General features: G+C 41.0%; 1 protein-coding gene across 2 annotated transcripts in view; it reads right to left on the bottom strand.

Moving 5' to 3' along the window:
* The window catches only part of LOC125727598 (protein strawberry notch homolog 2-like), a 39,517-nt gene extending 34,711 nt beyond the window's left edge, over positions 1–4,806 (bottom strand). For both annotated transcript variants that reach the window (XM_049004434.1, XM_049004435.1), the window contains exon 1: positions 4,642–4,806. The gene's annotated coding sequence lies outside the window, so the exon portion shown is untranslated. The remainder of the gene's footprint in view (positions 1–4,641) is intronic.
* Between the last annotated feature and the right edge of the window lie 10,376 nt (positions 4,807–15,182).

Here is a 15,182-nt window from a genome sequence, read left to right as displayed (position 1 = left end):
AGGGAGAGAACAGTTGATAAGACCAAGACCGTAATAAGAAACCACCTCTGCAAGTTAGTCTCCCCACGGCATTTTAGGCACTTTTAGTAAAAAATTACTAAGGCTAGAGTGTTTATTGCTACAGATACACAAGAGAACACAGGATTCAGTTTGTTATGGTTGTCTTTTGATTTTTTACAGTTTACAAATAAGCTTCTATCAGGTTTTGTTATTTAGACACGTCAACAGACATTTTGCCTTGTTTGGTTTATAATGGTTTCTAATTGTTTTTGCAGTTTTAATGACGACTTCTAAATAAAATTCTGCTTCTCTGCTGTACTGAGATTGCACCGTGGACACAAAACTGAGACGCGTACTGAACAGTGAACTTTGCGTGAAAAGTTTCAGAACATCGATGATCAAACACTGAGAGCCGTGCAGCAAGATACCACCGACAAGCAGTTGCTAAAAGGATGCCCCCACAAATCTTGGAAAGTAAGTCATGGTGAATCCCTTGTGCTCATTGCTTATAGCGAAGTATCATAAACAGGAGCAGTACATAAACGATGAGGTTACTGAGGTCTAGCTGCCTCACAACATGCACTCAAACAAACAAGAAAAAAACTGCAACACCAAAGACTAAAAAAGAAACACTGTCTTACATTAACCAAAAATTTGAAAATAGAAAAGGGGAAAAAAGGATGCAGAAGTGACACAGAAAAATGAAATCACAACGAGACAGAAACAAAATTAGGATTCCGAGTCAGGAAATGAGAGCCTATGTTTGCTAAATTGGACTAGTTTGATTCAAACTTCCACACTTATTCACCATTGGTGCATCTACAGGTCAGGCAGTGAATGAAATGAGAGAATGACGTGAGAGAGACATGAACACCTCTCAGCACTGGGGGAAATTTATTTCAAGTCGGTCTTGCGATGTTCACTAAACAGCTGACAATATTAAAAAAAAAAAAAAGAAAGAAATACAACCGACACTACTAACGTCGACATGTAAATCTGCAACAAGGTTTTAAAATGAATAAATGCAGAATAATCAGCTCAGGACTTCACATGGGAAAAAAACAAAGTCCTGGTATCAGTACGAACGCAGTTCAGTACGTGATGTTCTGAGTCAGGCTAAAGTGTCATCTCAGCTGGGTGTCCTTCCAAATCGGGGGAAAACTGACAAGGGCCATTTTTAAGGACTAAAGCCGACTTCCCAGCAACCACCTCTCTTCCCGCCCCACGTTGTTACTGCTCTAAATTAACGTTTGACAAAAAGAAGGATGACTTTTCTGTCTCCTTAGACACACACATATACATCAGTCCTCTACATATACATCTGGTATTACCCCCGAAACCACAAATCCAGGTGTCAAAAGCCTCATTTGGAAGTAATTAGCATTCGACCAGCGTGTGTGCATTCACACCCCACATCTAATCTGAAGTTTCTGAATCTGAATTATTTACATAACGTTCTCAGCATACACCAAAAGCAATGTCTGTAAAAGGTGTGGGAATTTAAACCTGGAATCTGATCCAAATGTTTACTACAGACTTTCAGATTTTTTTTTTTTTTTTAATTATTGTACACAGACCTTTTGTTAACATTCGCTTTCTCAGAACAAAGAAAAAATACATTTCATGCACTGAACAAAGAAATCACTGTCTTATTAAAAATAGCAACAGTAACCCTTTTTTCTACAGTCATCTTTTTTTTTTTTGGGGGGGGGGGTCAGTTTATGTTTAATACATGAACCATTACCTAATGAAGACAGGGATTCCAGGAAGGCAGAAATGTAGTTGAGACCATAACCCAATCCTGACCCCCACCCCACCACCACCACCACAACTCTCCATGCTCCATTTTAGGAATTTTTCTCTCTTAGTCCAATCAGCCTAGAAGCCATAAATGAAATTTATCACCAGTTTGCTGGAGGTGGAGAGTATCAACACAAAAGGACGCGGCGCAGATGGGGCGGTGAAATCAAAAGGCAGAAGGGCTCGTCACTCGCCTCAGGCAATGCCGGCTGCTCATTTACGCACCGGCCCGGCTGCAGAGAAGGTGCCCATGTAAGAAGAAGAAAAAAAAAAAAAAAAAAAAAAAAAAAGAGAGAGAGGGCGGCGAAGCATGATTTCAATGAAACGCAGACCCCTTTCTGCCCATCCGTCATGCCACTGACTGACTTTCAGGACTGTAATGCGTCTCTCAACAAATTAAGTGAGCGTGGCCATGGGCAGAGCTTCGCTTTCGGTTTACTTCACCTTCTGTGACAATTTCGTTCACAAGACATCTTTCACAGAAATGCTCAGGCAGCCTCCCCTGAGACGGAGACCAGTAAGGTTATTAATATTCTCCTGTCAATTTACATGGCGAGGTCACCTTAACTGACAAACCTATGAGTTTAAACCGTAGCTGAACAATTTCCGGTTTGAACAGCAAACCCCCAGGACAAGGCTGACCCTCAAGCACGAGGCTGATGCTACTGCTTTGCAGTGCACAGGACCCGACATACTGGGTACATTCACCGCATAAATAACAAATGGAATCCAATGGTGGAGGAAATGACTGAACTGAAAAAACAGGTCATAACAACTTGTCCCGAGCTTCTTTCCTACCCTCCTCTCTTGCCTGCCCACTGGGGAGGGGAGGGGAGGGGGAGGTTTAAATAAGCAGTAGGGAAAAGATTTTTTAATGAAATGGCACTTAATTTGATGTAATTCAAAACAGAACCCCCCCCCCAACATAAAATAGTGGTTTGGGCTGAGGTGAAAATAAATCATGCCACCACGGGTAAGCACAAGTCAAAAGCAAAACAAGCCCCCCCATGTCATCACGAACCCCAACAAGTCTGAAACGTGGATCACCGCAGCGGAGCTGAAGCCCAAGACAGCAGCACAAAGTAAGCCATGACCAAAGAAAGCAAGCGGAGGGAAAAGTACACACACGGCTTCCACACTACACCCACACCCGCAAGTACAGGCAAGCCCAGCACTGCGTGACATCCAGCTGAGTCGCTGGCCTCCACAGAGCTTTTCACTGACAGTTGATCTGGGTATCTCACGCAGGTGTGACCAGAGGCACATCCCAGTCCGTCTTGTACGCTTACAACCGGAAACATAACTTGAATGGAAGTTCAATGTTAGAAGAATGACCGTGTGGGGATCCGCCTATCCGACAAAAGGAGCAGGAACACACAAAAAGCGAAACACAGCAAGACAAAAAGGCCAAGGTCACTTACATTTTAGAAAAAAAAAGGACAGCATTCGAAGGAAAATTCGCATTTTTTCTTTAGCTAGAAAATCATGAGAAAGAAGCCAGAAGTTTTTTCTACATAGTCTACCATACATTCTCATCTTCTGTCAGATATAGTTTGCTTGTAGAAGACAACCAACATTATGATGGAAAATTACTTCTGAACAATTATCAGAAGTAATTTTCAGCTTGAATGTCAAGGTTTTGGTTTTCATCTAGTTAGGCAGAACAGAAAAGATGACTGTATTTTTGCTACATTTATTTAAATACATTGACACTGAGCACATACCGAGTAAACTGCAGTTTCGTAATAAATCCTTCCTAATTTGGGCTACTTCACAGATTTCGTCTAATAAAAAATCCTGCAGAAGATAAACTAAAACAGCTTACTGTTTCCTCGCGCATAAAAAAGATAAACCTTTTGCGGGTGTAAAATCCCTTTACGTATCAAATCACATTAATGCCTCGTTTACTTAGCATGTGGTGGAAAACTAAAAGCAAACACGCAATAAAAAAAAACGAATTATATTAGTTATGTATGATATGCAAAATGAATCGGGAAAATACCCACCCGGGTTTTGCACAGATCACGGCTATCACTACTATATGTCTGAATTTTAGGAAATGTGACATTTATCAATTGTGCATGGATAGGTATGTACTAGGAAATCAAGCGGAAAACACCGGCAAGAATGATGGCTTTGTCGATTATGCCTTTTACTGACTGGACAAAAAACAAAGTATGGTTCTGCAGCAACACCATCATCACCGCTAATAATAGTAACTATTATTATTATTATTATTATTACTAATATTACTATTCGTATTATTATTATTATTATTATTATTAATGATCTGGTACTTAAGAACCAAGTACGGTAGACAAGGAAATAAAGTGTTTTCCCTCACCGACAAAATGTCATTAAAATCTTTCAGCCTCCGCGCTTATCGCAGCGTAGACTGGCTGCCGGGGAGGTCGATCTGCGCCGGACTGTCACACGGCTCCCTGTCACTTAACACCACCGGCGTCTCGGCATTAGCGCGGCTCGGGCGGTAACTTTTACCCACAACTACAGGACAAATGTGGAGTGACTCCGCTAGCGCCACGTTACCGCCGACAACGCCGCCGCCGCCGCCTCGCAGGTGAGACGCGACCACGTCAAAGAAAAAGTTAGACCCCGAACTACCTGAGCAGCGGTGACTGCCGCTACTTCACATAACCACCAAGAAATTAGAATAAAACGGAACAGCTTGTAAAAATGGCTATATTTACAGAAAAATAGCGGTACCGCGCGGGATAACTCGCCGAAGTCGGCTGTCCGAGACGGGCAGCTAGCGGGCTAGCTGTTTGCTAGCGACCTGGCAAGCCGCGTCGGGCTAAGAAGAAAGGCTCGCAAAGTACCCACCTCAACCGGCGCACGGGTTATCCGACTCGGCCACCTTCGAAGGACGGGTTCCGCCACTGCCCCTTCTTATTATTCGATGGAAAGTGGCGGTTTTTAACAGGAATTCTCGCCCCGAATCGTTTTCTTACTTCCGGATAAACGCCGCCATCTTGAATGAGTGAGGCGACACTTCCGCCGGCGCTCTGGCCTCCGGCCGAGGAGGGCGGAGGAGGGTCGTGCGTGTCCTACACCATCATGGCCGCAAGAGGGGGGTCGGTCACCTGCGGCACCATCATGGCCGTGCGAGGGCTCACGGATACTGCAAAGGGCCTAAACAATCGTGCACTGCAAGGCCGAGGAGACACCCCCCCCCCCAGTATTCAATTGTCCTCCAATATATTTTATAATTACGCCCCCACCCCACCACCAATGTTGACTCCATTGCTACGGCCTTGGTGCAGTGGACTTAATGGAGAAGATGCACTGCCTAAATTAAGATATTCGGTTGACAGTGACATATCTGTGCATGCTGTCGTCCAAAGAAGCCTGTGATCAAATGACATGTGACCAGTGATTTTATTTATTTGTAGTATATATTTTTGTTTTCATTCAGTTGAAATGATAGAATGATTTGTAGGCATTGTGAGTACAAAAACTTGCTAAAACATGGAGTTGGAGACCATGGAACCAAGTCCCAAAGACAGCATTGTACCCTTAGGGTATACAAAAACACTTATTGTATAAAATAGTATTAAGTAAATGTCCCTATAAATCACAGTAAGTTCGCCGTATCCGTTTTTAATTTTTTAAAACAGAAGTGCTAATAATAATGTAGACAAGCTGTACTACTTAGTTCTATATCGCTTTGACGTAATAGGAAGGCTAACCAAGGTTAAGATTTAGTACCAAGATTAAAAACGTCATTCAATAGATTATTCAGAGTTTACGTCTTTACCAGCGTATTTTCGGTTGTGGTTTTAAAAGTTGCCCTTGTATGAGCGAGTACTATTTCAAAGTTAAAAATGATTCTTACAGGAATCATTGTACCTTTGAAACCTATGCGTGACTTTTCTGTTAAAAAAAACATAAAAATAAATGAGAACTCTCAAAAGTGAAAACGACAATGAAAATGTCATCATTTGCTTTAGCTTTGCAACCTTTTACCTACATGATAAAAGAAGCGGAGCTATTCTGCAACCACAATGAAGATGAGTATCTTTTGGTAGGCAATCTAAGTCATATTCATATTTTTACTTCGTGCATGGATACGTCAGACATTTCCCCAGCTATTCAGTTTAATACCAGCTGTCCAAGTAAAAAAAATAGAATATTAAAACCCCCCAAAACCTACTTCGACACACTATTTTATAATATTTTACGTTATAATATTACATTTATAATAATTTTAGGTTCTGTCCATAGATCGACAACTTACCGTTTGGGTTTTAATATTAGTCATACTTCCTCATAACTTCATCGGTTTCGTTCTCTCAGTAATTAATCATGTTTATTGTAGGTATTAGTAAAGTCTGTTATTTTAGTTTAAGGGGTTTTGCTTATTAATTAGGTTTATAAATGGACAAGGAAGTAAACACAAAAATGACCATAGTCTCTCGTAAAACTGGTGGTAAATGCCCATTAAAAATAACTACCTCCGGCTCATATGATGTACTCGTACTTTTGGGCTAAAAGTAATGTCATAATTACCCTACTTCTTGCTCAGTTGACAAGACTTTGAAGTTACATTGTTTGAAAGTATGGCTGAAGCAGAGCTTAAGAAATGTGAGGCAAGGAACCGGAGCAGAATTGCTCGTAGGTGGTGCCTTGTATTTGACTGCCTGCGTACTCATCTGATCTTGGACGAAGGCCAGCCGTTTCCAGTAAAGTAGTCTTTCCTGGTATGATAGTGCTTATGCACCAAACAATACATTCCAATGTCAGGAATATTTTGTAAGATAAAATACAGTAATAACAGAACCATTTTCTTAACCCTAGAGGTGGTCTATAGATACCCAGCTTACCACGGCTCACAACAAAACTGCAAGGGTCTGCTTCACCAAGCGCTGGTCTATTTTCTCTGTTTTCTCAAAGACGACAATCACTATGTAACTACAGTAGATAGTTATACAGGATGGCTTATCATAATAAGGGAACTAACTCCATTACACAAATTAGGAAACACTGGAATAACCATGACCCGAGTGATTTAAATTGCCCCAATGATAAGATATATTCTGCTTAGATTAAACTAAAATCTATGTCTTGTAATTAAAACCTTCTTGCCTTTTCTGCTTCGGTAAGATTTTGATAAACAGTGTTGAGTGAAGTTCGGCACAATGGCGGCAGTTTCACCAAAAATCTGCCGTGTAGAGACTGTGTAAACTGAACATTACTTAAGGGAAGAAAAGGTTTTGAAATTGTCTATCTAAGTGATTCTTCAAAATCTACAGATGCCTTATTCCATCATTTACAGTTTTAAAAACCTTACTTCCCCAAACATATGTAAATAAAATAAGAACTACATGTTAGCATAACTGGCTAACTGTCCATTACAAAAAATAGATTACCTGATATTTAAGACATTATTACATATGTAAAATATGAATTTGTATAATAAAATTTTCTTAAGTAATGATATTCTTATTGGTACAAAATGGAGATCTGGGATTTTAGCAAACAGCTGTACTACCCTTGCTTTGCATACTCGTATCTGGATTCTTGTCTGGTCCAGATTTCCAGTTTCTTTTCGTCTTTTTTGAAGTTTGCGTCCAAGGGTCCTGTTGCTGATTCCATACTGCTGCTTCTGTTCATTCCAAAATCCATGTTTGTCTAAATTCTACTTCATCTTCGACCTCTGACTAGAACGATCCTCACACCTGTGCTCCAGTTTGTTTTAATTTTGAAAGAATTTCAAAAATCAAAATTCTTAAGATTCCTTTCCATTGATCAATTTTTAATAACTAATTACTGGCTCTGGGTCAGAGAGATTAGGAGCCAATCGTGTTAATCATATGGAATGGGCCGCTGGCTATCACACCTTCAGATGTCAGTAGACTTATAACCACATGATGAAAAAGTGTAAACCCATAACCTGTATGGCAGTAGCTTAACCCAATAAGAAACCTCAATTTACTCCCCTAATTTTAGTAGTTATACTCATGTTCAATTGTCTACTTCTCTGACCAGTTTTAACGCCTTATGGTTTACATATATAAAAATGATCGAAACAAATCGTGTTGTGTATCACGTGTTACGTGAAAATAAGAAGCGAATGCTTCTCATATGGCTCCGTCTACTGGCTGAAATGTGTAAAAGCATGATTGCAAAAACGCTACTTTATCGTAAGCGAGAAAAAAGAACACCCCACCCCCAGTCTGAGACAAGCTGTTGGAAGGACTTGGGTTCAATCATATGTGATCACTTGAAGGACACATTAGTTTTCTGCGTTTTTTTTTCTAATTCACATTAAAATTAGTTAATACGTAGACCTATATATTACGTTAATATATTGCATAAAATCGTAAATTTGCTGTTGTATTGGTACTAGACTTTGCTCCGGAAAATTTAACTACACCGTCAGAAAAAAGTACCTTTTGTAGGGGAAGTACTTGTCATTGGAGTTGTACCCTCAAAGATCTGCCAGTTGTACACTAGATGTAGTAAATGTACCTTTTAGTCTAATGTAAGGTACAAAAATAGACTCAGGAACACTTGGGGAACAAAACTGTGCCAGATTTGTAGCCTTTTTTTCTCACAGTGCAGAATAGGTGGGTAAAGGTTCAATAAAGGTTTTGTTATGACTGACTTCGTGGATACAATGCAAACCTGCATGAAAAACACATCGCACAATGGTAATGCAAATTTGTCGCGAAACGGTCATATACAACCCTAAAATAAGCTGCTGTGTCCGGTCCTCATTATACCAGTTAATCCCTCATTATATCAGTTAATTTTTTCCACAATGTTCAATTACCTTCTCACTACCAGAGAATCTTCAGGGTTTGTTAACTGCTGCGAGAGGCACTGAGCTGCCCTCGAACAGAAAGGCACGCAAGTGATGGATGCAGTTCGTACTTTCTGTAACCTTTCTGTAACTTTACTGTAACCTTTCAGCAGATACATAACTTCACATAAAGACACTGACGTACCTCGGAACATAGAACACTATGTATACAATTTAGATAATTAAAAAGATTTCACTTAAAATTGGTCATTTTATGTATGTTAGATTTTTTTTCTAAATATTTTAGGCTACAATATAATTATTTGGAGGCGATCAGGTTTATCTTGTCTTAATTAAACAACCGACCAACTTCTCCATCTTGCTTCTTATCATTATTACGGGAAAATGGATCGGCTGCGTTAAGGTGGGTGTCGTCCTGAATAGGCCGCTCTGTAGGCCTAGTTTAGTTTGTGAATTATATGTGGACCTAATTATGATATTGAAGATGCAGCAAGTTAATATGTCACTATGTTGTACTACCACTTTTAAGCAATACAAATTAAACTGAAAAGTGTGATCAAAAACGTATTTTTGTTGGATACCAGCCTATACATATCGGGTGGTTAAATAGTAGACATTTGAAATTTGTCATTGTAGGCTTATGAAGCTTACAAATGCATCAAAATAGCAAGTAACATTCTCCCTTATTCATTTGTATCGTCCGCTTGAAAATGCATTAAAATATCAAGTTATTCATCTTACCACGTCTTAACTCTAGCAGTCTAACTAATAAGGTAAGTGTTATGCAGCAATACGGTAAGTGGAAGAAGCTAAAGTACAACAAGACGGGATATAAAAGTAAGTAAGTCATGTAGGAATATTTCATCCACTCTATAGATTAATGTTCGGTAAGAGCTACATGTACTAATTAAATTATAATGGTCATTATAAAACTGATTGGGGGGGGCATTATTTTAACGCAAAGCTGACATTTTATTAAACTGTTTATTTTTGGTCGTTTACTACATTTTTGGACATCAATAAGGAAAAGGTTAACGTTGAACGAGGCGGAGCTGTTCTCTGGCAAGGTGCGATTTGGACATGAAAATGCAGAGCTGGGCTTCCACTCCCTTAGTTCTCTTATTTTTTAAACAGAAATTTAAAGGCCATCGCATAGTACATTTCAAAGATATATCACTCATGTAAACATCATCTGTAATTGTGAAACAGTAGGCCGTTTGTACATTATTCCGCTATCGTACTGAAACGTTATCTGAGGTCTGGTCAGTCGGGTGTTTCTCAGCCCCTAGGGGGCACTGTAACACTTGCCAGGTCACTATTTTTTTTTTAAATTCAGGCGTTATTAAGGAACCTTACTACAAAGGAGCACATATATGGAGAAAATGCCAGTGTTGGTTTTTATCTGTGCAGCGGTTTTAGTCACGCCATTTATCTAAGTTGGAGTCAGTAGAAATGATTATAATTAGGCTGTCGCTGTTGGTTCTGTAGCCCGCTGGTACTGCCGCTGTTGGTACAGCTGAAAGAAGTGCTTATAATAAAAATGATAATTATAATTGTATTGATTTCTTTATTACCGAGTTGATGGTATGTTTGTGAAAGGATAAATGATGAAGACCTTTACCTTTTATTGATTAGTGTATTCCGCATTTTACAGTTCAGTGACTTTAGATAATGAGCCAGACATATAGAATATTTAGTATTGAAATGTTTCCCCCTTGCTGGGCCCCAACAGCTCTTACGGCGTGAATGTCACACAAACGCACCCGCTATCGTTTTCTCAAGTCAGAAGTGTGGAAAGACTATATGGGTGAGTTCTCCCTGTCTTTCCATTCAGTCTAATTCTTTTCGAAATAAATCTAATCACTAAATAAAAGGCATCGAGTTTCTTGCTGTCTAATATTAAAAGGACAGCCGCCACAGGAATAACAATTATCGCCGCGATTAAAGTTCATTTCCCCAAAGTACGTGCTACTGGTCCTTAAAAACTAGCATTAGTTCCCCAGATAGCACACATATTTTGAAATGAAATGATTCCATATCAGACAAAAAGGTTGAAACAACGTCGGTCTTCGATCTCTCACTTTATATCAACATTGAATCAAGGTTTTACCACCATCGATTTTTCAATATTGAAAATCTGACCAAAAATCAATTCAGTTTCAAGGCTGATAATTTAACACTGACCATAATTCGACGCATTTAACTATAATGCAACGTTGAAACAATAACATGGTGCTATCTGGGTCGTGAATAGCGTATGCCGGGATTTATGAAGGTCGACAATAACTATAAATGAGAGATGGATGATTTTTTACAGACTTTTGCAATTTGCTCAGCCTGTTTGCAAACACCAGTAGGACATGCATACTTCTGCACTGACAACTTGGTGCTTTTGCGGTTTCGGAAAACCTTTGAAGTGTTTGCAAAGAGTAGGGGTTTCAAGTGAAATGACACATCGCGTAAGCTTGCGTGCTACTGTTCAAGAGATCGATAGATTCTATCGCTATTTTCCACCACCTCCTTAAAACACTGAAAAGCAAAGCGGTTATGACCCTTTAAACTCTATTCCAGCTTTTATGGTGAATAAGGGGACGGGGTGAAGAGATTTCGGTAGACTGGATCGATCCCCTTAGCTGGCAGGTTGATCGTGCCCACCAAAGTGTGTGGGAGTGAGTACAGAAAGGTTCACTGGCACTGCACGAGGGAGACAGACCCCATGACCCGCACCGAGGGAAACCCCTGCCTGCACGCGGATGAGGAGGATGGCTTAGGGCCATGCAGTCCTCTGGGGACCCTGCAATATACAAGATGGCTATTCACTCTCTGCCCCAACGTCATAAATGAGCCAGGGGGCTTATCCTACCCTGCACATTATTCAAAAATAGAACAAAAATTACTTTCAGTTTGCCATTAGCGTTATAGAAATAGCACTTCCTGCTTTAAAGAGCCCAGGCTTGAGTATAGCTACACCCCGGTGGCCTCCTCATGGCAAAAGCCCTGTCTGTGTTAGGGTTTCACATCTCGCCCTGCATCTCCTGGTGCACTGGGTATTAATTACAGCCTTTGTCTGCGGGCTCATCGCTGCTCAGTAATTGGAAACCACCGAAAAGGAGCATCACACTCTAGATGAGAGCTAATTAGAGCTGTCGAAAAATCCAGTGGAAATCGCTCCTCTCTGTCAAAAAGTAAAAAAAAAAATCTCCATACCATAAAGTTTTCTTGACAGGTCCTTAGGGTTGTCCCGGGGTATGTTACTCTTGGCCTTATTCTCAGTTTGTCACAAGCCACCCAAAGTCTTCTAGCGGGTAGGAGCCAAGGATGGAGGGGTTAATCCAAAAAACGGAGCAGTATAAGCTGATAAGGGAACACTTAGCGACGAAATATCACGCTCCTTTTCATTTGTTTGGATGTGGTTTGCATAATGGAGATTGCTAAGTTGACAGTTTCTTTATAAATGAAATTTACATCGATCGCCGACTTCTACAAGTCACTTTGTGGCCTAAATCAAACTGCAATTTGCAACAGAAATCTTGTAGGAAAACAATTAATTTTGCTCCAGCATTTGCTGAAGCTTATTTTGCTGTGCACACTTACATCACCAGTTATAATGATGAATTATTTTCATTGTTCGTTCATTTATCCCAAAGCGGCTTATTCGAATCGGGAGGACAGCCAAGTCACGGTCTAGTTTGGCTTTAATGGAGGTGATAAGGAGTGAATTCTGATTTCCTGGCACCAGCTCCACCAAAATGTTTTCATTTATTGATTTTTATTCTTTAAGCTTCTCATTCCGTTTTTGTCTTGATGACAGATTTTCACAGTGTAGCGGGGTACGGTGGCTCAGGAGGTACTGTAGCCCCCACACTACCAAAGCTGCAACTCCGATTTCCATTTCTGACTCTGCAATTCTTGAGTTTGCATGCTCTCCCCAAGGCATGTAGGTAGGCGAACTAACTTCTGTAAATTTCCCACATTGTGGGTGTGTGTGAGACTTGTGAGGGACTTGTACCAAATCCAGGATCCAGGACTGGCCATTTGCCATACCAGTTATTTCTCAATCGGTGTTTGGGTAGGCAAAATTTATTGCTCAGCAACCATTAAACGGGACCTTCCTCAACTCAGTTGGGGGATTCCCAATGTCCAGGTTCGATTTTCAATCACAGTATAGCCCTGTTAGAGTCTCTCCTACACTACCAGAAGTACCAGTTGGTACCTTTAGGGGTACAATTACTTGTCACTGGAGCCGTATCCTCAAGGGTCTGCCAATTATACTCTAGCTGTATGTAAATGTGCCTTTCAGTCTAATTTAAGGAGCAGAAATGGACACTGAGGAACATTTCTGTACCATTGAGGTATTAATGTTGTTTGTACCTTGGGGAAAAAAATCAGTACTAGGGCTGTACTCTGACAGTGAACCTTATGACCTGAGCCTCTGGAGATATACTGTAGGATCACCACGGCACTGCACTGGAAGACCAGTTGTGAATGTTGGATTGATGAATGGGTTGATGGTGGGATTGATTTCTGCATTTTTTAAACAAGGTCACACTTGTTGCTTGAGCTAAAAAAAAAACAGTCAATGTTAAACAAAGAAGCAATGTGCCATAAGTGGGATTTTGAAAGCTAGCGGCTTAAAATCCCCCTATACATTTCTTACAGACCTGCGTCAGTGACAATGCTTCATGGCACAGGAGACACAGTGCTGTGGACTGCCATCTTGCATGATGCTCCCCGCACTGTAACTGCAGGCATGCTTATCCCAATATCTTACCTGTCAGCCTGATAAGCTTAACCAAGAGCCACAAGGATTAAAATGGCTGCGCTGGGCAGCAGGTGCATTTCTGACAGCAGCCATAGCGTAGGAATGGCTAGACTTCTGTGCTGTTACGTCGCTGTAGGCCCACGGTCAATCCGTGGAGGCATCATTAAAAGGATGTTTGAATGCCTGATTTTTCAATACATTTAAACACTGGAAAGTCGATTTAATTATGAATGCAGGCAATACTGCCTTATACCCTAACCCTTTTTGATCCATGTAAGCGGTTGATCACTATAACCATGATCACTGTAAGGGGTTTCTACTCTACTGTGTTTTTGAGCTAGCATGTTTATCTTTGGTGAACTGCAAGGCAGGCTAAATCAGCAGAGCCCCCCCGATTCCCACCGGCCATCCCTCCCACCTACCCCAAAAACAAACTTATCAGCGCCCCGGAGCAGATGCAAGAACCTCTCTCGATGAACCCCTTCAACCTGCTGAACTGGGGTGTTCTCTGGCTCCCATTCCTGCTCTTTTGTTATTCTGAACTCCTAATACCCCAACTCTAGAATAGATACGCTCGGCACCCTACAGCTGGCAGACATCATCATCTCCCCCCCCCAGCAAGAGAAATCGATAGCAGGGTGGATGGGACTGTTGCTGCATACAGCGAGAGGGGACCAGAGGAGGTTCATTGTCATGGGTTAACTCTTAACTGGCGACTGCATTTCATGTCTCAGCCAAATGTTTTTCTTTTTGCCTCTTAGCCTACAGCTTCACACAATCCAATTGTTTAAATTGCAAAGGCTCTAAATATCTTCGCTTTTATAACAAAGATAGAAAAATAGGCCAGGGAATAATATCCAGATTTGTGAACCTTGCCGCAAAATCAGATTATCATATTTCGACCAGTATCAGGAGTCTGCTATGTCGACTATTTATTAGATATAAGATGGTTATGTAACAGAAATTGTTTCTCTTAAATTGTGAGGAATTCTAGCAACAGATGCAGCCCAGATGTACAATAGCATTGCTTGTCCAAATGAATGAAGCAAATCTTTATATTGATAATTTTTTTTCCAGTAACAGATCGATTGTTCGTTGTTTTTGTTTATCTGACTGCTGCCTCGGAGAACAATGGCATCACTTGTGGTCTGATGACCGCAGCTCAGTCACATGACTACATCTGTTTTGGTCCCTCAGCAGGCCAAGAATCTCGTGCTGAGCCAGTTAGCCAGGTGGCACATCGCTGAAGCAGCAGACCCTTACTGCTTGCTGGCCTTATGGTGCTGATTTTTGCAGTGGTCTGCACCGCTAGCACTTGTTCTGCCTCGGCAGAGCCTATGTTTTCATGATGGCTTCCTGGATTGACATTAGGGTCTCCTTATGGTGTGTCAAATGGACAAGAAGGTGGTAGCAGCTACTCCTCTTTTTCCATCTCCTCTTCTTCGCCCCCTGATTTGGCCGGTGTACCTCCCAACGTAATGAATCGAGGCAATTTGCTGGCACTCCTTAGCAATCAGTCGGCCTGGCCGATTTGGTTGGCGGGGAGTTATAGTGTGAGTTATAGTGAACGTGCGTGATTGTGAGGTTTGTGGTATTGACAGTGACCCATAACTGTCACACCACGGGAAGCCAAACTGCAGCTCCTCATCCACCGGCATGATCTTTTGGGATCATCTCCTGTGACAAGCTCCCTCACTACCTGCCTTACTGTGTAGATGTTATGGTAACACTTTCTATGAATGATACGTCTATAAGGATCTATGAACACATTATTAACACACTATAATGTATTCATGAAGCATTATAAACACGGCTGTAAATATTTATAAAAAGACG

This window comes from Brienomyrus brachyistius, unplaced genomic scaffold (genome assembly GCF_023856365.1).
Source record: "Brienomyrus brachyistius isolate T26 unplaced genomic scaffold, BBRACH_0.4 scaffold104, whole genome shotgun sequence".
NCBI lineage: Eukaryota > Metazoa > Chordata > Actinopteri > Osteoglossiformes > Mormyridae > Brienomyrus > Brienomyrus brachyistius.
Note: the sequence above shows the minus strand (reverse complement) of the source record. Positions and strands in the feature narration are given on the sequence as shown.